The 21,222-nt window shown below is 41.5% G+C and overlaps 1 protein-coding gene across 1 annotated transcript in view; it reads left to right on the top strand.

The window, feature by feature from the left end:
- Positions 1-2,374: 2,374 nt before the first annotated feature.
- Positions 2,375-21,222, top strand: part of LOC124595359 (serine/threonine-protein phosphatase 6 regulatory ankyrin repeat subunit C-like) — a 28,243-nt gene continuing 9,395 nt past the window's right edge. Inside the window, exon 1 of the mRNA XM_047134081.1 lies at positions 2,375-2,497. The gene's annotated coding sequence lies outside the window, so the exon portion shown is untranslated. The remainder of the gene's footprint in view (positions 2,498-21,222) is intronic.

Here is a 21,222-nt window from a genome sequence, read left to right as displayed (position 1 = left end):
AAATCTGCGTCCTTGAGAAGCGCCCTCGTCTTGTTCTCCACCTTCTTTGTAGGGTCAACGCTGATCTTCTGGTAGGAATCGTCATTTAGCAGGCTCTGCATCTTATCAGTGTAGTCCTTATGGGAGACAACAACTGTAGCATTGCCTTTGTCAGCCGGTAAGACAACAATTTCAGAGCGCTCCCTCAGATCACGAATGGCCGCCCTCTCTTTACTGCTGATATTTGACTTCATCGGCTTGGATTTCGTCAACGCACGACAAGTTTCACGACGTATTTCCTCAGCTGATTCTGGCGGAAGTCGAGCTGCAACCTGTTCAACAGCACTAACAATTTCTGCGACCGGAGTGAACTTGGGGGTGGGAGCGAAGTCGAGACCTCTCAGGAGCTCAGTCCGTCAGTTCACCTGATGATGGCGACATGTTTGATCGCCGAAATATTGTGCTCGTTGGACACTATAGACCGGCAGCATACCCGTGGATATTTTGATTATCAAATACACCGGGAGAAACTCAAGAATCACATTTCTGCAGTTGTTGTTTGTTCAGTTAGTTCTTTGCAAAGAAAAAAAGAGCCTTTTAACTACATTCCCATCAACATTCCTTATGTAGAAAAGAAGTTGTGCATGACTGCTAGTATCAGTAGAATTGTCGATCTGAAATGAGAACATACGAGTGCTCTTCATTTTCTCCTTCAAAATTTCTTCGATGGACATGTGACTGACTTGGTGGCTAACGATGCCAGCAAAGAGAGGATTTTTTTAAATTTCAGTAGCAGGTTCTGAACTAAGGATTAGATTTACTATTTCTTTACACACAGGCATAAACAAAGTATTCGCTGTTGTGCATGGTTTTTAGGCCTTTGTGATAAGTTTGGGTATCTTATAGCTTACTGTGTGTTTTTTTTGCGAAACACATGCCAACATAGTCATGAGCTTCCCTCATTAATTATTTTGTTCCAACAATCGAGGAGAATAATTCCCATCTTTGGTTAACAGAGAGGAATGATATGTTGACAAACGTCATTTCAATTTACTGTGTACCACAGCAGCATTACTGAGTTTTTCACCACACATAACACACCTGGGGATTTGACATGTTCTGTCAGCACACCAAAAAATTCGTAATATAAATAATTATCATTAAGTACTATCTGTTTATTCTTTCATGCTCGATGGTTTCACTGCTCGCACTCGAGGACGACAGCTCTGCACAATGAACTTTACCATATCGGAACAAACGTTATAATGACACTATAATTAAATATATTGGCGTAGCAATGACAATATTTGCAGTACTGCGGAGGACATCGGTGAGGATGGGACCGATGACCTCGCCCTTGCCAGCCGCTGTGGCCGAGCAGCTCTAGGCGCTTCAGTCCGGAACTGCGCTGCTGTTACGGTCACAGGTTCGAATCCTGCCTCGGAAATGGATGTGTCCTTAATTTAGTTAGGTTTAAGTGGTTCTAAGTCTAGGAGACTGATGACCTCAGATGTTAAGTCCCATAGTGCTTAGATCCATTTTAATCATTTTTGAACTTCGCCCTTTGGTCTGCTCTCCCAAATCAACCAACTAACATCTGTGAGACAAAACTGGACTGGAATATTCAAACAATAGAAAGTGCAGGACGGAACAACAAAAATATTGTTGGCAGCGAGCGTTGAGACCAATAAAGTGTGAGAAGCAACTACAAAATAAAACAAATATCAAAACAAGGCAATAAAAATCATGAGTAGGGCATTTTAGGGAAAAGCACGTACAGCCAGCCTTACACAGATGATGCGATGTTACACAGTACAGGCGAGAATACCATTAACTTACGATACCGGTAAGCAAAGTATAACAATAAGATTGAGTAAACAATTTACATTTGATTTCTATGAAAATATAACAGTTATTAGCATGTACGGTACCGCTGTTAAATAATTACAAGTAAATAAGCACATTCTTACATAAAACCATTAGTTACAGTATAAACATAAGAACTCGCAGACTGGATAAAATTGACGTGTCTCCGTACTGATCCGTAAAGTGTGTTATGAGACTAATACAAATACAATACCTCAACTTCTTACCATAAATTTTGGCGTCACATCCTCACTTTGTGGCGCGGTTGAGAAACACTGCTCTCTAACATTGTTCAATTCGAGAGTTAAGAATCGTGTTAGTGTGACATAACGCATTCGATAACAATGTGGCGATTCTGACCATCACCGCATTAAAAGTTTTTATCGTCTCTCATATGTATCTGTAAGCGTTGCGGTGTTCGTGGTTTTCGTTTTTAATTAATAAAATTGATTCCAAACTTACGCTGAAAAAGAACTGTGTACAGATTTTTCATTTTAGCAGGAGCATTGCTGACAAGATATATCTTTGCTCCTGTTGTCAAAACTGTCGTGTTTGTTTACGAAAAAGGCGAGACACTTGCTGTGATAAAATATCACTTCCCTTCCATTTGTCACGTCATGAAATTAATATATCCATTCTTGCAACGATAAAGGTCAGTGAATGGATTGATATTCTAAGAATGTTAACTGTGTAAATAAGCGCTTCTCGATCCAGAGCCACGACAAACGGAAGTGTATAAAGGAAAATGACTGTGAGCATGAGAACATTTTGGAAGGCTTTTAGCATAGTTCGTTAATAATAAAATAAACGAATACAGAGTTTAACAGCAGAATTTTTCGTACGGTCCTGTAATATCACTGCGACGTTGTGAAAGTCGGACGACTCGGTGGTGTGTGAGAACTGGCGGAAAAGGAATGCCATCCTTAGACATCGAGACCTTGATGAAAATTGGGTTGAATGCAGAGAGTTGTACTTTACAGTAATGGTATTTAGCGGTTACGCCCATGTTCGAAGCCATAAGTTTAGCATAACAATAAATATACACCACCCTCAACACGTGGTTACATCATCTCTAGTAAACAAAAATAACACTGTCACAGTCAGGTAGTAATACTTAAAGACTGACTAACAGAAAATAACTTATTACTGATACCTAAGTGACAAAACATTTTTGTCGAAAGGTGTTAGACCCTCGGTGTCTGAAGTCGTTGAGGCATTCATTCTACTAAAAAAAAAAAAAAAAAAAAAAAAAAAAAAAAAAAAAAAAAAAAAAAAGGTTAAAGCTAATTATAATATCCACAACATTTGTGAAAAGTTGATATAATAATTACCATTCACTTCTTCGGTCCTCTGGTGAATGTATCACAAATACAGGATAATCTGACCTCATTGGCACTGAAAGACCTGAAGATATCAGGTCCACCTTAACAGCTGATTTTTAGGTACAGGGGAGCAGAGAGCAGAAGCTTTGCTTCCTCATAGACAGGAATTTTCTTCTTAGTGAGTGTCTATACATTAAGGTAACAAATGTTATTGTAAATGAAATTGAAAGAGAAATTACCTTATATGGTCTCATGTTTAGTTGTAATATTGCTACATTTCAAATTATGTATCGTGGGTATCAATAGCTACAAAAACACTAGCATACTGCACACAGTATTGTTTGACAGGTAAAGTTGATAGTGACAGGACCACTAATTGAGAACTAGAGAGCCAAGATGAAGTGTACATACAGCAGCAGCCTGGCTACAAAATACTAATAACTGATTTTCATTTTGAAATATGTGAGTATTCATCTGATACCCATATACCATCCCTCGACGCTGTAGGTAAAATCAGACGAACAGCCTCACAGAGACATATAAGCAATCTTCTCCCACATGTGTCATCGGTAAATAGGTTATGAACAAAGCTGAATGTATTGTCCAGTAACCTCTATTATGCCCTTTACAGTGATATTCATGTATGCAAATATGAAGTATTTTATTGCAAGTATAATTAAACAATGAGCTGAATCACAGTTTCATTAAACAATAATAAAATAAACTTTCATTATATCCCTTTGTTGCCAGGTACAAGTGTTACCCCACTGTTATGACCCACTCGGAGCATTAAACAGTGCAGTTGCATCAGATCCAAACCAAATGCTTATTTGATTACTAATTATCTTGTAGACAACTGCCTCATTGTGGGATTATCCTGCTAGCTCTGAATCTGGGTTATTCTACTGCACTTATCGTAAATTTTTTCTCACCTAGCTTGCTGTTTAGTTTGTATTATTGGTGCTCACTTGGACATATAACAATACAAAATATTACCGTGTTAGCTGAAGCAAGAATGAAGGAATAGATATGGGCTCACAACTGTAAAACAACAATGGAACAATACAAGGCTGTATTATTTGGGACACTGGACTCACATTTGGGAGAACGACGGTTCAGTCCGCATCCGGCCATCCTGATTTAGGTTTTCTGTGATTTCCCTAAATCACTCCAGGCAAATGCCAGGATGGTTCCTTTGAAAGGACACGGCCGACTTCCTTCCCTGCCCTTCCCTAATCCGATGAGATCGATGACCTCGCTGTTTGGTCTCTTCCCGCAAACAATCCAATCCTATTATTTGTGGTTGGTGCACTGTATCCACAGGCGCACCTGCTTGAGGGTTAATACAGGTTTTGACGTAATTTAGTGAAAAGTTATGAACCCCAGGAAAGGGGTCGACAGAAGCGTCCGATCCCACGCGTCGGCTTTGACCCGTGATGTAAGGGTGGTGTCGTATGTGACGTCATGACGGCGCGGAGTTTGGTTTGTGAGTGTGGCATGTTTGTAGATGTCGTCGTGTTGTGGTTTGTTGTACTCTCTGGTGGTATGTTCAGGGTTTTCGTTTGTATGGTGTAATGGGCTCAGTTTGCTTTTGCTCATTATCCAGAATTGCTCGAGTGTCGGCTGTGTTTGTAGTGGAATTCGTTTCAGTGAGTTAACAATTTTGTGTCAAGGTTAATTTAGTGTTGTTCGCTGTACATCGTGTGGTAATTTTAGTAAAATTAATCGAATAAAATTAAGTGCGCAGGTCAATGGAAGTGTTCGATCCCAACGTGTGTATGTGTATGTTTATATTGGTATCGGGAGATGTTTTTGAGCTATTTAGGCCAAGGGAGGTGTTTGATCCTAATTTATGGGATCGGGAGCTGCTGTTGAACTATATAGGTCAAGGGAAGTGTCCGATTCCAGATGATATTGTGTTTAGTGGTATTTGGGGAGCTTTGTGATGTCTGTTTTTTCGTCGTTTTGTGTGGTTTTGTATGGGGGTGGGTGTCTAAATTTGTTTGTATTTAGTTTGCCCCCACCTAAAAACACCCCATTTCCCGCACTTGTCCTGTTAGTGTCATTAGGCTTTTTGTGGAAAGTGGGTGTGTTTGTTTTTCGATCTATTTTCGTCCTCATAATGTGTACGTACAGACTTTATATGCGCCATATTGGAATCGTGGTTTATGGTCGTATCCGCCATATTTGTGACGCCATGGGTCAAAGCAGACAGCCGGGATCGGACGCTTCCGTATTTCCGAGGAAAGGCAATAATTCAAACTCATCGCTTTGTTCTATTATTTCATTAATGATTCATTGTGATACATATGCTTCTAATGTTGGCTTGTTCTTTGGCTTGATTAAAATCCTTTGTGTCTTAGAAGTTATTGCCTGTGTCATATGTGTTAGTGTGCCATTTCTGGGATTTGAGCAGGTGTGCAGGCCCTTGATCAAATCCGCCTGGCAGATTAACAATGAGGGCGGGAGTGCTGGCCAGCCTGGATGTTGTGTTTAGTTGTTTCCCACGTCTGACAAGGCGAATACTTGGCTGATATCCAACTCCCATCACGGTTACATGATTTGCAGACTTTTAGAAAATATTTGCATGCTTTCACTTGGATGACAGTACATGCAGACATTTATGGTACACATCGTCGCCTCTTTGGAGGAGGGTGGGAGGTTAACGGATTGGCGACAGGAGATGTACCCGGCCATCCCATAAATTAACCTTGCCAAGCCTGATTGTAACAATGTTGACCCCTTGTAGATGCAGGACAAAGCGAAAGAAAAGAAGAGTGTCTTATAAGTGATTAGTGTATATGTTATAATTATGGAGAGGAGAGAGATAGATATATATTTTTTGTGTTATGACTGCCTCCTATTTTGTTAAGCTAAAAAATTACAGGATTTTTCTACTTTTGGAGAAGTGTCTCCCTCCACAGGCATTCTGTAAACAATTTTCCTGTGGCTTTCTGTTCACATATCTTCATCTCCAGGTAGCCTCCCTTTCGCCATCCCTTGAATGGCTTGACACATTATTTCCAGATTGTCATTATTTTCGTTATTAACTCTTTGTGTTTCTGATTCATTTCTTGAACTATACCTCCTATCCACCTTTACCTCTCATTCTGTCCTCATCATCTCTGGACCGAAGCTGGCACATTACTTCCCACTGAACTATCTTTGATGTCTTTCTCATTGCCACATCTCCCTCATCATCTTTATCTCCACTCGTCCTCACTACAGGCAGGGCCCTCTCATCCTATGGTCTGAGTAACCTGTCATCATTTTTTAACCTTCCCCCATCTATACCTCCCTCCTTTCTGAGGGAAGAACTAATAGTTCCTAAAGCTAGGATTGTGCACATTTCCTTATGTGAGCATGTGAAAATCATGCACATGCAGAAATGTGGACACATGCACACACACAAAATTACAAGGTGCATCCAATACATAAGTGAAAGGTAAAGTAACACAAAGGAAAAGGAAGATTAAGACAAAGGATATTTATTCAGCCACACAGTAATCTTCATTAGCCACAATACATTACTGGTAACATTTATAAAGCAGCTGTAATCTGGCAGTGATGGCTTGTTTTCGAGTCAGTCAAAGCATTGGCATCATACACATTTGAATGTTCATTAAAATGTGATGCGGTCAGCTGTGTACTGTGTTATTAATTGATTTACAAGAGAATTTCTGCTCCCGTTACCTTCAGTGTGTGGTGATGTTTCAGCATTCTTGTCAAAAAGTGCTAGGACTGGTGAAGAATTTGTTGTCTCCATGCAGAAATTCTTGTAAAGGCTGTGCCTTGCAACTGAAATCTTTTATGAAGCTTCTGTTTTTGCAGCACATACAGAGGTAGTCTCTCATGTTACAAATGTGTCAAGAAGTTGAAAATCGGTTGTGACTTACGTTTTCTGGATCAGGACAAACTATGGTCATCTGTTCATCTTAAGTAGGTGTCCTAAGTTTTTCCTTTCTTGAACACTGAGGAGATACATTCTTGGAGTCAGGTGAAAGCTTGCACCGTGGACGCATTTCAGCACAATTGTCGAGAACTTAAATGCTCTTTAAATGTCTTTCAGAAAACAACAGTGTCAACAATGCAGTTAAAGAGATGTCCGTTAAAATGCTAAAGTGGTTTGAACATTGTCAGCCTCATCAACCGTGATCTGCTAATAGCCAGTCTGCACACACATAATGGAAAATAGTGTACTCCCTTCCAACAGTACAAGTTGTCAATGTGTGGGAATGGCTTTTCGGTGATTTTGTTCATCTGTTGGTAATTGATGCAGGGGTGCCATGTGCTGTGTTTCTTCCTCCAGAGGACTACAGGGAAGGACCAAGAACTTTCTAATGGCTGGATGACATCACCTCCATCTGAATTACCCATTGTTTGGGCAGGGACTCTCCATGTAAGTGCTGACTGATGAGAGTGGCGATAACTCCCATGGTGGATAAGGTGTTTCACATTGGGTTGTATTCTCTCTAAAGCTGATTGTGTTCTTTTATTGATAATCATTTTCACAATGCAGATTCCTGTTGGTAGGATGTATTTTCCATTTGCAACCTTCAACACAATGGTCTTTGAATCTTGCAACATAAATTTCTTTCACTGGAAGTGATAAGAATCTAGTATCACAGAAAATGAAGTCCCAGAATCAATCAGTGCCTGGACAAGTCACATGTCGATGATAAGTTGATCTGATTTCTCAACATCATGGCTGCTGCTGTGGATGGAGACAATTCATCTGCATTGGTGTCAGATCAGTGGAAAGTCACTTCATTTAACTGTCCTGATTTTGGTGTCTGAACAAATGATTAGAACTTCTATATCATGATAGGGATTGACTATGCAAATTAGTGATCTACGTCAGGAAATGGTGATGAGATTTGTGTGCAGGTTGGCTGTAGTCATCTGTAGTTGCCTGGCTGGCATGCTTAGCCCTGTTATTTGACAATTTGCAGTGGTATAGTCACCAACACTTCTCAGTTTACAATACTGAATGATGTGCCCAGAGCATCCACAATGAACAAATACCAGTGCGTTGTCCTCTGTTCTCCAGAAGTTTCCCTTCCTGGTGGTGGTGAGTTGCCAGCAAGCCAGTTGTATATGTGATCTCTCAGATTTCCTTAGCAGGATTCATTAATAGTATGGTTCGATAAATACAGCTGAATTTCTGTTTCCATTTTCTTCACAATATTTTGAACACTGATCCAATAGGCTTCTTCAGGTGCTGTTATGTGTACTCCAACCAAACAATTAAAATCTGCTGGTCCCAAAAAGCTGATTAGAGCTGAGTTTGACTCCTGATGCCTACCACATCCTTCAACACACTTTTGTTTTCCAGAGCTCATAGTAATATTCTCTGAAATGCACTTTTTATTGTTGTTTCTCATCTCTGGTGAATTTAATGGCCAGAAAACTCTTAACAAATTAAGTGCTGGTCTTCAAGCTGTGGTTGAATTGAAACCCTTCTCATTTATTAGATTTTCTGATACCTTTATTTTGATAGCCTCCTTGATAATTCTGTCCCAGAAACTGGACATTTGCACTGCAGTACTGGTCTCCCTGTATTTCATTTTGTAGTAATAGTTGAGGCAATGCTCAGCGGCAGGTGATTTGTTTGGTTATTTTAGTCAGGTGTGTCACTGATGTTCTGTACATCTCTGTTCAGTTATTCTAATTTTGTGTGTCATGTAAGACTTGTCACATTTGAATACAGTGCGGTAAACAGCCAGTGTTCGGAGACCTATATTACATCTGACATTACATATGAGATTCTTTTTATCTGTTTTGATGGAAGTGAAATACATTGGATACCATGTTTCTGTGGTAGTCTGCCAATCATTTTAGAAATTGGGCCAACATAAGGTAGATAAGCAATTCTTAGCTTCTCTTTTTCTGTCTCAGTCTCAACCCATTTCTCAGGTGTTCGAGATTTTGACTCCAAAACTCGTTCAGTTTGATGATGTGAGTACCTATTTTTTCAGAATGCTATCCATAGGTATTGTAATTCTTTGGCATGGCTATCCTCATCTGAAAGTGTTTGAGCTCTGTGGACCAGAGTCTGTAGCTCCCAACTTCTTTGTGACATATAGTTGTGGCTAGGATAGAGGAGACAGAGGTCAGTGTGTGTGGGTTTTCTACATACACTGTAACCCAGGAACTGTCCAGTTTTCTCTAACTAACATGCCAAGGAGAGGTAGCTTTGCACATTTTCAAGTTCCATCATGAACTTTGTTAAGCTGGATGGAGTTTAAATGCTCCAAGAACTCTTCAAGCTCTTTCCTTCGAAAAGGCATCACAGACTTGTCATCCACATATCAATAGAAAAACATGTTGAATTTGGCAGATTCTACTGCCTTTGCTTCAACATGTTTCATATATAGGTTTCACCATGCCAGGTGATAATGGATTACCCGTTCCCAAGCCACTGGTTTGCTCATAATACTTTCCATCAAACAGAAGATGTGTTAACATCAGAATGTGACCAAAATGTTCAGTGAAATAGTTGTTGGCCATTTCCTTGACTAGTTCCGAGTATTCAGTAAATGGTACTCTTGTAAAGAGGGAGATCACATCAAAACTGACATCATACCCATATAATGAAGTCACAGTTGATGGACATGTTGCACAAAGTGAGCAGAATTGTGACTATAGTATTCACACTTGCACACATATTCACAGAGGATGTGTTTCAGGTATTTTGTCAGGTGATCTGTAGATGCATCAGTATTACTAATTGTAGGTCTTAGAGAAATGCCTTCCATGTGTATCTTAGAAGATCATGTTGTGGGGTGACACAGCTGTGTGTTTGAAGACCCTTGGTAATGCTACATGGCAAGTGTGAGTAATTGAGATGAATCAGTGTTGTTCTTGATTTTATTTATAGGATTGACATCTAGCTGTCTGTAGGCAATATCAAACAATGGAAAATCCAAGATGGAATGTAACAATATTATGAAAAGGATAGTTGCTACTCACCATATAATGGAGATGCTGAGTCGCAGACTTGCACAGCAAAATGACTGTCAGAAAGTGAGCTTTTGGCCAACAAGGCTGTCATAAAAAAAAAAAGAAAACATACACACACACACACACACACACACACACACACACACGGATGCAACTCACACAGTCATGACCACACTTTCTGGCTGCTGAGGCCAGACTGCAAACAGCAGTGCATGATCTGAGAAGCAACCAGATGATGGGGGTAAGGAGGAGGCTGCGGTGGGGAGGGGGAGGGATACCAGGGTAGGGGTGGGGGATGGTGAAGCGCTGCTTGTGGGAGCATTCAAGGACGAGGTGGGTATAGGGTAGGGCTGCTAGGTGCAGTCGGGAGGTTAGATGGAGGGCAGGGAGGGGGAGGGCTAGCAGCAAAGGAGAGAAGTAAAAAATCTCTGGGTGCGTTGGTGGAATAGAGGGCTGTATAGTGCTGGAAAGAGAACAGGGAAGGTGCTAGATGGGTAAGGACAATGACTAACAAAAGTTGAGGCAGGAGGGTTACGAGAATGTCACACTAACCACCCACAGACCTGCAACCTACATTACAATCTTTTTATTTATTTTTTCTTTGATCTCATAGTGTCTTCACACGCCAATTTCAGTTGGTTTCTGCCTTTCACCATGGCCTACTCTCTCAGATTTCATCTCGTTTCCCCATACTTCATACGTTCCATCCTTTTTGTGGTTTTTCCGATGTGTTTGGGTGTCTTTTTGCATTTCTGCATTCGTAACACATTTTTATCCTCCGCCGTGGAACCTTGCTCCTTCCATCTGCGTCAATACAGAAAAGTGTCCTTATCCCCAGCCAGAACCCAGTCCCATATACTGTTCTGGGGTTGTTGCTTGGCTTGTGGAATCCCTTCAAATGGCCTCACCATAAAATTACCCATCTCTGGCTGCCAGCCTTCCTTCCACAGTGACACCAATGTAGTCCTGCACTCCCCCCCCCCCCCCCCCCCCCCCTTAAAGCCTTAGCCCTGCAGAAGTATCAGTCCCTTCCAAAAGCCTCACCTTTTGCTCCACTCCCAAATTCAATCACACAGGACTTGTTAAAGACCTTCTCTCCTCCCAGATCCTAAAGAGGAAACACTTTTTTACCACCAACCCTACCAATGAAACTCAAACAAAGACCAATGTTGAATGCTGCTCCACCGAACTGTGATATGCCCCCATTGCCCCAAAATCATCCCCTGTTAACTTGCTAGAATTTCTTAATCTCAACCTTTCTTCACCATCATTCCCCAAATCCCTCAACATGCAGACTAACCTCACATCCACAGAAAGAACTGCAATCCACCCCCTAAAAACTGATCCTGACCTTATAATCGTACCTGCTCACAAAGGCTCCACCTCTGTTGTTTTGAACTGCAAGGATTACCTGGCAGGGGGGCTCCACCAGCTGTCGGATTCATCCACCTACAAACCCTGCCACAGTGAGCCCATTCCAGAAATCCAGCAGGATCTCTAGTCTCTCCTCAAATCCTTAGTCTTTCTCAGAACCTTTCCCCAGAGTCCATCTCTCTCCTCACCCCTACCACTACCCGCACTCCTGCCTTCTACATGCTTCCTAAAGTCCTTAAACCTAAACACCCAGGACACTTCATTGTGGCTCATTATTGTGCCCCCACTGAGAGAATCTCTGCTCTCATAGATCAACACCTTCAGCCTATTCCCCGCAACCTATCCTACTATGTGAACGATACCAACTATGTCATCCACCGACTCTCTCGAGTTCCTGTTCCTTTACCACATATTGCTCTGCTCATCACTATTGATGCTACATCTCTTTACACTAACATCCCTAATGCCCATGGCCTTACTACTATTGAACACTACGTTTTCGAGAGCCCAACGGATTCCAAACCTACCAGCTCCTTCCTGCTCACCATGACAAACCATATCCCCAGCCACAATTATTTGTCCTTTAAAGTCATTACCTACAAACAAATCCAAGATATGGCTATGGGCACCTACATGGCCCCATTCTATGCCAAACTATTCATGGACCATCCAGAGGAACCACTTCTAAACACCCAGAACTTCTTACTCCTCACTTGGTTCAGATTCTTCATGACACCTTCATGATCTGGATTGAGGATGAGGACACCCTGTCCACATTCCTCCAGAACCTCAACACCATCTCCCCTGTTCACTTCACCTGGTCCTATTCAACCCATCATGCCACCTTCCTCGATGTTGACCTCCACCTCATAGGTGACTTTGTCTGTACCTTTGTCCATACAAAATGTACCAACCAGCAGCAATATCTCCATTTCAGCTGCCACACATTCCATTCCAAGAAGTCACTTCCATTCAACCTAGCCACCTGCCATTGCGTCTGAAGTGATGAGCAGTCCCTCTAAAAGTATACTGAGGGTCTCACTGAGACCTTCACAGACTATAATAACCCTCCCAACCTTCTACAAAAATTGGTTCCCCCTGCCTCGTCTCTCCATTTACCCATAACCACCCAAAGTCCCACCATCTGGCCAGAGAGCAGCATTCCCCTCGTGACTCACCCCCTGCCTCGTCTCTCCATTTACCCATAACCACCCAAAGTCCCACCATCTGGCCAGAGAGCAGCATTCCCCTCGTGACTCAGTACCACCAAGGACTGGAGCAACTGACTCACATTCTGCGTCAGGGTTTCAACTACCTCTTGTCGTTCCCTAAAATAAGAAAAGTCATACCCACTATCCTTCCCACCACTGTCACAGTGCTATTCCGCTGCCTACTGAACCTATACAATATTCTCGTCCATCCCTATACAACTCCTGCTCCCAGCCCTGTGCCCCATAGCTCATATCCCTGTGATAGACCTAGATGCAAGACCTGTCCCATACATCCTCCAACCATCACCAACTCCAGTTCGCTCACAAGCATCACACAGCCCATCAAATGCAGGGCTACCTGTGAAACCAGGCATGTGATTTACCAGCTAAGCTGCAACCAATGTGTTGCATTCTACATGGGCATGACAACCAACAAGCTGTCTGTCTGCATGAATGGCCACCAACAAACTGTGACTGTGAAACAGCTGGACCATTTTGTTGCTGAACATACCACCCGACATGATGATCTACATTTTAATGACTGCTTCACAGCCTGTGCCATCTGAATCCTTCCCAACAATACCAGCTTTTCTGAATTGCACTGGTGGGAACACTCCCTGCAACATATCCCATGTTTCCGTAAGCCTGGTGGCCTCAATGTTCGTTCGTCATTGTCCTTACCCATCGAGCTCCTTAAGTGTTCCCATTCCAGCACTTCACAGCCCTCTATTCCACCAACACACACACAGTCTATTTACTTCTCTCCTTTGCCGCTAACTCCCTCCCCCCCTGCACTGAACCTCTCGACTACCCCTAGCTGCCCTACACTCTCTCTGCCTCATTCCTGTATGCTCTCGCAAGCTGCACTTTACCATCTGCCACCCCTTCCCTGCTATCCCTACCGCCTCACACCCCAGCCTCCTCCTTACCTCCACCATCCTGTTACTTCTCCCATTATGTGCTGCTGTTCACAGTGTGGCGTCAGCAGTCAGAGAGTGTGGTCATATGTGCATGAGTTGCATTTGCATGAGTGTGTGTGTTTCTATGTTGTCTATTTCCGATGAAGGCCTTGTGGGCCGCAAGTTCACTTTCTGATAGTTTTTTTTTATTGTGCCTCCCTGCAGCTCAGCGTCTCCACTGTATGGTGAGTAGCAACTACTCTTCCCTATTCTGATATTATTTACAGGCAATGTCATTCCAAAGATCGAAAATATTTTTATTCTAGGCCACACATGACATTAGGACCACTACATTGCCCTTGTTTAGTGGTAGATTGCTCGTTCTTGGAGATGTGGAAATTAACATTGGCTCTTTGGTAAGTGCTCTATAAGCATTGTGTCTAAACTCTTCTGCTCCTTCTGGGTGCAGTGAAGCTGCAATGTGATCCATGGAGCTGATGTATTCTACTATTGACATCATTTTTGGAAAGGGTGCAAAATTTAGCCCATTATCAAAGATCTTCACTGTATTGTCTTCCATATGGTTGTAAGTGGTAAGGGAATATTACAAGAACCATAGCGACTATAATAGAGTGTCACATGGAATGTGTGTCTATGTCTTGAAGAACTCAGTATGCAGTGAACCTGTGCCCCTTCAAACCTCTCTTGAAGCTGTGGCTGTCAGGATAAGGATGACACAGGGAATGACTGTCTGCAACGTATATCTTCCTCCAGATGGTGAAGTGCCCCTGAATGCATTGGCTGCACTGATTTATCAATTACCTAAAACTTTCCTACTTTTGGGAGATTTTAACGCCAATAACCCCTTGTGGGATGGCACTGTGCTTACTGGCCGAGGTAGAGATGTCGAAACTTTCCTGTCTCAACTCGACCTCTGCCTCTTAAATACTGGGGCCCCCATACATTTCAATGTGGTTCATGGCACTTACTCAGCCATTGATTTATCCCTCTGCAGCCCAGGACTTCTCCCATCTGTCCACTGGAAAGCCCACAATGACCGATTACAAGTGACATCTCCATGTCATCTTCAACTGGATCTGGTGCGATGGCATCTTTCCCATCTTCCTGTCACTCCCCCAGTGCCATTCCCCTGGATGTCTACCAAGATCCAAGATGGGCTTTAAACAAGGCAGACTGCGAAGCTTTCACCTCTGCTGTCACCACTGATTCCCCCCCACCCGCAAAAGTCAGTACCTTGGTGGTCGCTGGAAATAGCTGAGGCCATTAAAGAGTGCCAGCAAGCTCTACAGCGACATAAGTGGCACCCTTCCCAAGAGCACCTAATAGCTTTTAAACAGTTCAGTGCCTGCATTCACCAGAGTATAAAACGATGGAAACAGGCGAGTTGGGAGAGGTACGTCTCGACCATTGAGTGCTGTACATCACCTTCCCAAGTCTGGACGAAGATCAGACATGTTTGTGGGTACCAGACCCTGACAGGTGTTACTGTCATTAACATCAGTGGCATGTTATCTACCGATGCAAACGCGATTGCCGAGTACTGTGCTTGAGCCTCCATGTTAGAGAATTATACCCTAGCATTTCGCAACCTCAAACGGCGGATGGAAAGGAAAGCCCTCTCGTTCACTGAACATCACAGTGAACCCTATATTGATCCATTTACAGAGTGGGAGCTCCTCAGTGTCTTTGCACATTTCCCCAACAAAGCTCCTGGGCCAGGTTGGATCCACAGTCAGATGAAAAACAACTCTCACCCGATTACAAGTGACATCTCCTTGTCATCTTCAACTGGATCTGGTGCGATGGCATCTTTCCATCACAATGGTGGGAGAGCACCATCATTCCAGTGCTCAGACCCTGTAAAAACCCACTTGATGTGTGGTGTTGGGTGTTCTTGTACCTTGAGCCTTGCTTGTGTCAGGAAAAAGGGACTGATGACCCTGTAGTTTGGTTCCTTTTTACTGCAGACCAACCAACCAATCAAGAAGTTTGTTATGTATGTACTGTATTCAAGTAAAAACTTACTTGCAATGCCAAAAATAAGAAAATAAGGATGGCAACCCTCTCACTGTAGCCCTGTAGCCTATTCATGCTTTGGATATTAACAGGTAATAGCACAATGTCATCATTGTCTTTCAAAATTCTACTCATTTTTTACTGGAAGTTCACTCTCTCCTTGAGCAAGGTGATGCAGTCGTTAGCACACGGGACTCGCATTCGGGAGGATGGCAGTTCAATCCCGCATCTGGCGATCCTGATTTAAGTTCTCTGTGATTTCCCTAAATCGGTCTAGGCAAATGCCGGTACGGTTCCTTTTAAAGGGCATGGCCAACTTCCTTCCCCATCCTTCCCTAATCCGATGAGACCGATGGCCTCGCTGTTTGGTCTCCTCCCCCAAACAACCCTCACCCTCTCCTACAGATCCAAGGACACTTCAGTGGTGGAGTTGGTTCCTTTCCTCAATGATACGTATAGCCGTACTTTAGTTGCAGCCACATTCAAGAAGAGACACCAGATTAGCGTACGGTTCCTGAAGAGATGCAGCAGTCTTCTCAGAAGTTGCTTGGGTGTTAGTCAGAGTAACTGCCTGAGATGTGGGCATGTAATATTACTCAGCACAGCCTTCCTATACTGGTACTGAAAGAATAGGGAAGCTACAGCCATTAATTATACTTCATTTTGATTTGCAGCTCCTTGTATTGGCCATGTTTGCAGTTAAAATTGTTGGATGTGAGGTCCGCCAGTTATGCAAAACACCGTTTGTCTCAGTACCCGAACATGTTTCAGCACCACTGTGCCTTCATCAGTGGGTTTTTGTTTTTATTTGTTCTTTACATTTGGTGTGCATGAATTTTCTGGATCACTTGTATGTTAATGACTACAGGTAGCTTATCATGTTTTTGTGTGGCAAGCACTTCCATTCTCCGCATCATGCTGAGGTGTTATGATGCACATGTAACTATAACAAGTATTTTCCACAAATAACGTAGTAAAACACTTTTCAGTTCACCGGAACACAGTGTGATTGTGGTTTGTTAATTGATAACAAACCACAATCACACTGTGTTCTGGTGAAGTGAAAAGTGTTTTATTATGTTATTTGGGGAAAATACCTGTTATAGTTATGTGTACATCACAACACCTCAGCATGATGCAGAGAATGGAAGTGCTTGCCACATGAAAACATGACAAGCTACCTGTAGTCATTAGCACACAAGTGATCCAGAAAATTCATGCACACCAAATGTAAAGAATAAATAAAAACAAAAACCCACTGATGATGGCACAGTCGTGCCGAAACATGTTTGGGTACTGAGAAAAACGGTTTTTTGCATAACTGACGGACCTCACATCCAACAATTAATTATACTTCCTTAAGATATGCAGCTGTACAATATGGCTTAATGGTAATGCCATCCTCCTTAGTAAAATAGTACAATATTTGCATCACCAGGCAGTTACTATGCAACGGAATGATACAATCAGAAAAACAAAATTGTTGTTCGGTGGGCTGAATAATGGAACGATGGATGCCTTATTACTATAGAGAGTGGAGCTAAGTGGCAAGTACCAGACTACAGATCCAGATTTAATCTATGGATAGTTCTAGACTTTTTATCTGACACTTTTCACTTCTGGCAATTTTTATTGAAGTAAAAGATGTGAAGTTGAACTGTGATTTTGAACTGTTGGTCTTGCCTATGACTAGCTGGGAAGTTAATTCGAAAGTTGGAGGAAGGCCTACCACCCCTAATAGGACCATGTTTAGAAAGCACTGTGGTGTTCAAATGAATCTTCAGTTTGACAACAGCATTACTCTTTTGTAAGTTGAACTTGAAAAGATAGTGAAAGGGATGAAATTAAATATAGGAATTAGGATTATCAACACAAAATCAAATAGGAGTAGTACTGGATTAGTAGTACTAGCAGACAAGAAAATAGGAATGTGATGCTAGAGGGTTTTAGCTAGAGTATGTAATGGTAAGACAGCAATTTATAAACCAGATTTAAATCACAAAACATATCCAGGAATGGATGTGGACTCTGAACATAATTTATTAGTTATAAAATGCAGATTGAGGCACAAGAAATTGGAGAAAGATGGACAAACTAATAGAAGTTGAAATGAACACAAATAGTTGAGAGTTTCAGTTAGAGCATTAGGTAACAATTGAGGGGCAGAATGGAAGGGGTAGTACAATAGAAAATAAATGTGTCATTCTGGAATAAGAAGTAGTGAAAACAGCAAACAAACAAGTGGTTAAAAAGACTAGGTCCACTATAAATCCTTGTACAGCCCATAATTCATGAAATGCAAAAAATATAAAAATAAGGTAAATTAACCAGGCAAAAGGGAATACTGACATCTAAAAAAAATATATTTACTGAAGGTATAAAATAAGGAAATAGGAATGGACGAGGAGAAATGCAAAGCTGTAAAGGAAGCACACACAGTTACAGGTAATGTAGATACTAATTATTGGAAAATTAAAAAAAAAAGAAGATCAAGAGTTCAGATGACAAGCCAATTCTAAGCAAAGAGGGGTAGGTTGAAAGGTGTAAGGAATACATGAAAGGGCTTTATACAGAAAGAAATTCGAAACAATATTATTGGAAGGCAAGATGAAGTAGGTGAAGCTTAGATGGGAGAATTCAATATGCTAGAAGAATTTGACAAAGCACAGGGGAAATGAAATAAGGCACCTGGAATAGATGATATTGCCTCTGAATTATTAAGCTTCTTTTGAGAATCAATGATGGGAAAACTATTCCATGTAGTGTGTGGGACATGTAAGACAAGCAGATTACTCTCAGACTTAAAGGAGAGTATAGTCATTCCAGTACCAAAGAAGGCAAGTGGTGATAAGTGCGGCTGTTAGCAGTCAGTTGCAAAATACCAACAAGAATGGAATAGCTGGTAAAAGCTGACCTAGCCGAAGCGCAGTTTGGATTCTGGAGAAATCGAAAATGTGAGGCATTTCCAACCCTAAGACTTATCTTAAGAGATCAGCAGAGGAAACGCAAACCTTAATTTACACCTTTTGAGGATTTAGACAAAGCTTTTGACATTGTTGAATGAAAAATAGTCTTTGAAATTCCGAAACCATCAGGGAGTGTAAGTTTGTCTACAATTTGTATTGAAACCAGTCTACAGTTGTAAGTACTGAAAGACATGCAATGGTGGCTGTGGTTGAGAAGGGTTGTAGGCTGTCCTCCTTTTTATTCAGTCGATACATAAAAACAAGCAGCAAAGGAAACCAAGGAGAAATTTGAGAAGAGAATTAAAGTTCTGGGAGGAGAAATAATAACTTAGATGTTTGCTAATGACACTGCAGTTCCTGTCACAGACAGCAAAGGAGTAGAAGATTAGTTGACTGAAATTAACAGTGTCTTGGAAAGAGGTTGTAAGAGGAACATGATTGGAAGTAAAACAAAAGTGATGGAAGGCAGCCAGATTCAGTCAGGTAATGTGAATGGAATTAAATTAGGAACTGAAGCACAGATAGTATCAGACAAGTTTTCCTATTTGAGTTACAAAAAAACATAATGGCAGAAGCAAAGAGGATATAAACTGCAGACTGTCATTAGCGGTAAACACAAATTCAAAATGAAGTGCCACAGAAGAATTTGGAAGGGTAGCTAGGTAAATCAAATAATTTGTGAAGAAGTACTGCATTGAATTGTGGAGAAAAGAAACTTGTTGCGCAATATGAATTAAGGATGAAAGGAATACTTAATTTAGTAATGGCAGAATGTGTCAGAAGTAAAAATTATGGAGGAATACCAAAGCTTGGCTACAATTAACAGGTTAAATTGGGTGTAGGTTTTAGTAGTTATGCAGAGACAAATAGGTTTATTTGGGGAGTTGCATCAATCCAGTCTTCTAACTGAAAATGTAACAATGACAAAAAGTACACACTTTTGCACAGACTCTCAAATACATACACCTGTAGTTGGATTGACATTAAATGTTAATGAGCAGTTCTTCAGGTTAATGGGAGTGGGAGGAGGTGAATGATGTGGTTCAGCTTAAAGGAGCTAAAATGTGTGGGGCATTTAGGGAATGTGGAGATAGTGGGAGGCATGATAGAGGCAGAGCCAAGGGGCTCTCAGTGGAGTAACAAAATGTGAACAGAAAAGATTTTAATCACAAAACAAGGGGTGAGGGAAAGATAGTACAAAGTTTGTGAGTAGTAGAAGGTAAGAGAAATGAGAGGGGACTAGCGAAGTTTAAGCCCGTGTGATTACAAGAATGGAAGACATATTGGTGAGACAGTTTCCACCTATGTAATTTAGAGGATCTGGTCCTTGCACTAAGAAGAAAGAACTCTTAAAAGTGAATGTTCCTGGTGGAAATAATTAAAATGGAATGGGTGCTGAAGCAACTATTGAAGTCATTGGTAATGGTAAGTGCAGAATGTTTAGCTACTGGGTGGTTGAGTTAGTGGTTAAATACAGTTTCATAGCAGCCATTCATCTGTGTAGACAACTGGTTAATTGAAGGAGTCAGCTGAAGAAATTGTTAACCTACAAGGGTATATCTTGAGATATTGCATGTTATATGTTTGATTAAATTCAAAGACAAGAACATAAAGGCTGTAAGACAAGACAGTTCATATAGACAGTTCTTTCTAACAATACATGTAAAATTACTTGTTATCAGCATGCAGTACACTGAATATATAACAGATAGGGTGATCAGTCAAATCCCTACTCAACTGATGGTTAGCACTATCTTCTGACAAATCCTTTAACTGTCATTCCCAGATATAATGCTGCACTACTGATATATAATTTAGTTGCTTTCACAAGTTGCCCCACCTTTTATAGACAGGAGATGCCTGTGACTGGACCATTGTAGATGGTGACAGGTTGCTGTATAGGATAAGTAGTGCACCTGGATCATCCGTATGGAATGACCATCTTTCTGACGCTCCTTATTCCAGCACACCATTTGAAAATGGAATGGAACAGGAAAAGTGAAAGTGGTACCTGAAGTAAACTCTGCCACACTTCATATCATAACTTACATAGTATAGCTTGTACAGCGCTAGATTTTGTGGATGTAATATTGTGTTTTTATAGCTTTACCTGAATGTCTTGTGAGGGAATCTGCTCTTAACTTCTGAAACTTGCAAGTTACCAAACGAGACTGTGTGTTCAGAAGTCTACAGGGTGTTACAAAAAGGTATGGCCAAACTTTCAGGAAACATTCGTCACACACAAAGAAAGAAAATATGTTATGTAGACATGTGTCCAGAAACGCTTACTTTCCATGTTAGAGCTCATTTTATTACTTCTCTTCAAATCACATTAATCATGGAATGGAAACACACAGCAACAGAACGTACCAGCGTGACTTCAAACATTTTGTTACAGGAGATGTTCAAAATGTCCTCCGTTAGCGAGGATACATGCATCCACCCTCCGTTGCATGGAATCCCTGATGCACTGATGCAGCCCTGGAGAATGGCGTATTGTATCACAGCCGTCCACAATACGAGCACGAAGAGTCTCTACATTTGGTACCGGGGTTGCATAGACAATAGCTTTCAAATGCCCCATAAATGAAAGTCAAGAGGGTTG

The sequence above is a fragment of the Schistocerca americana genome, chromosome 1 (assembly GCF_021461395.2).
Source record: "Schistocerca americana isolate TAMUIC-IGC-003095 chromosome 1, iqSchAmer2.1, whole genome shotgun sequence".
NCBI lineage: Eukaryota > Metazoa > Arthropoda > Insecta > Orthoptera > Acrididae > Schistocerca > Schistocerca americana.
The sequence above is the reverse complement of the archived record's forward strand: the minus strand, read 5'-3'. Positions and strand labels throughout refer to the sequence as shown.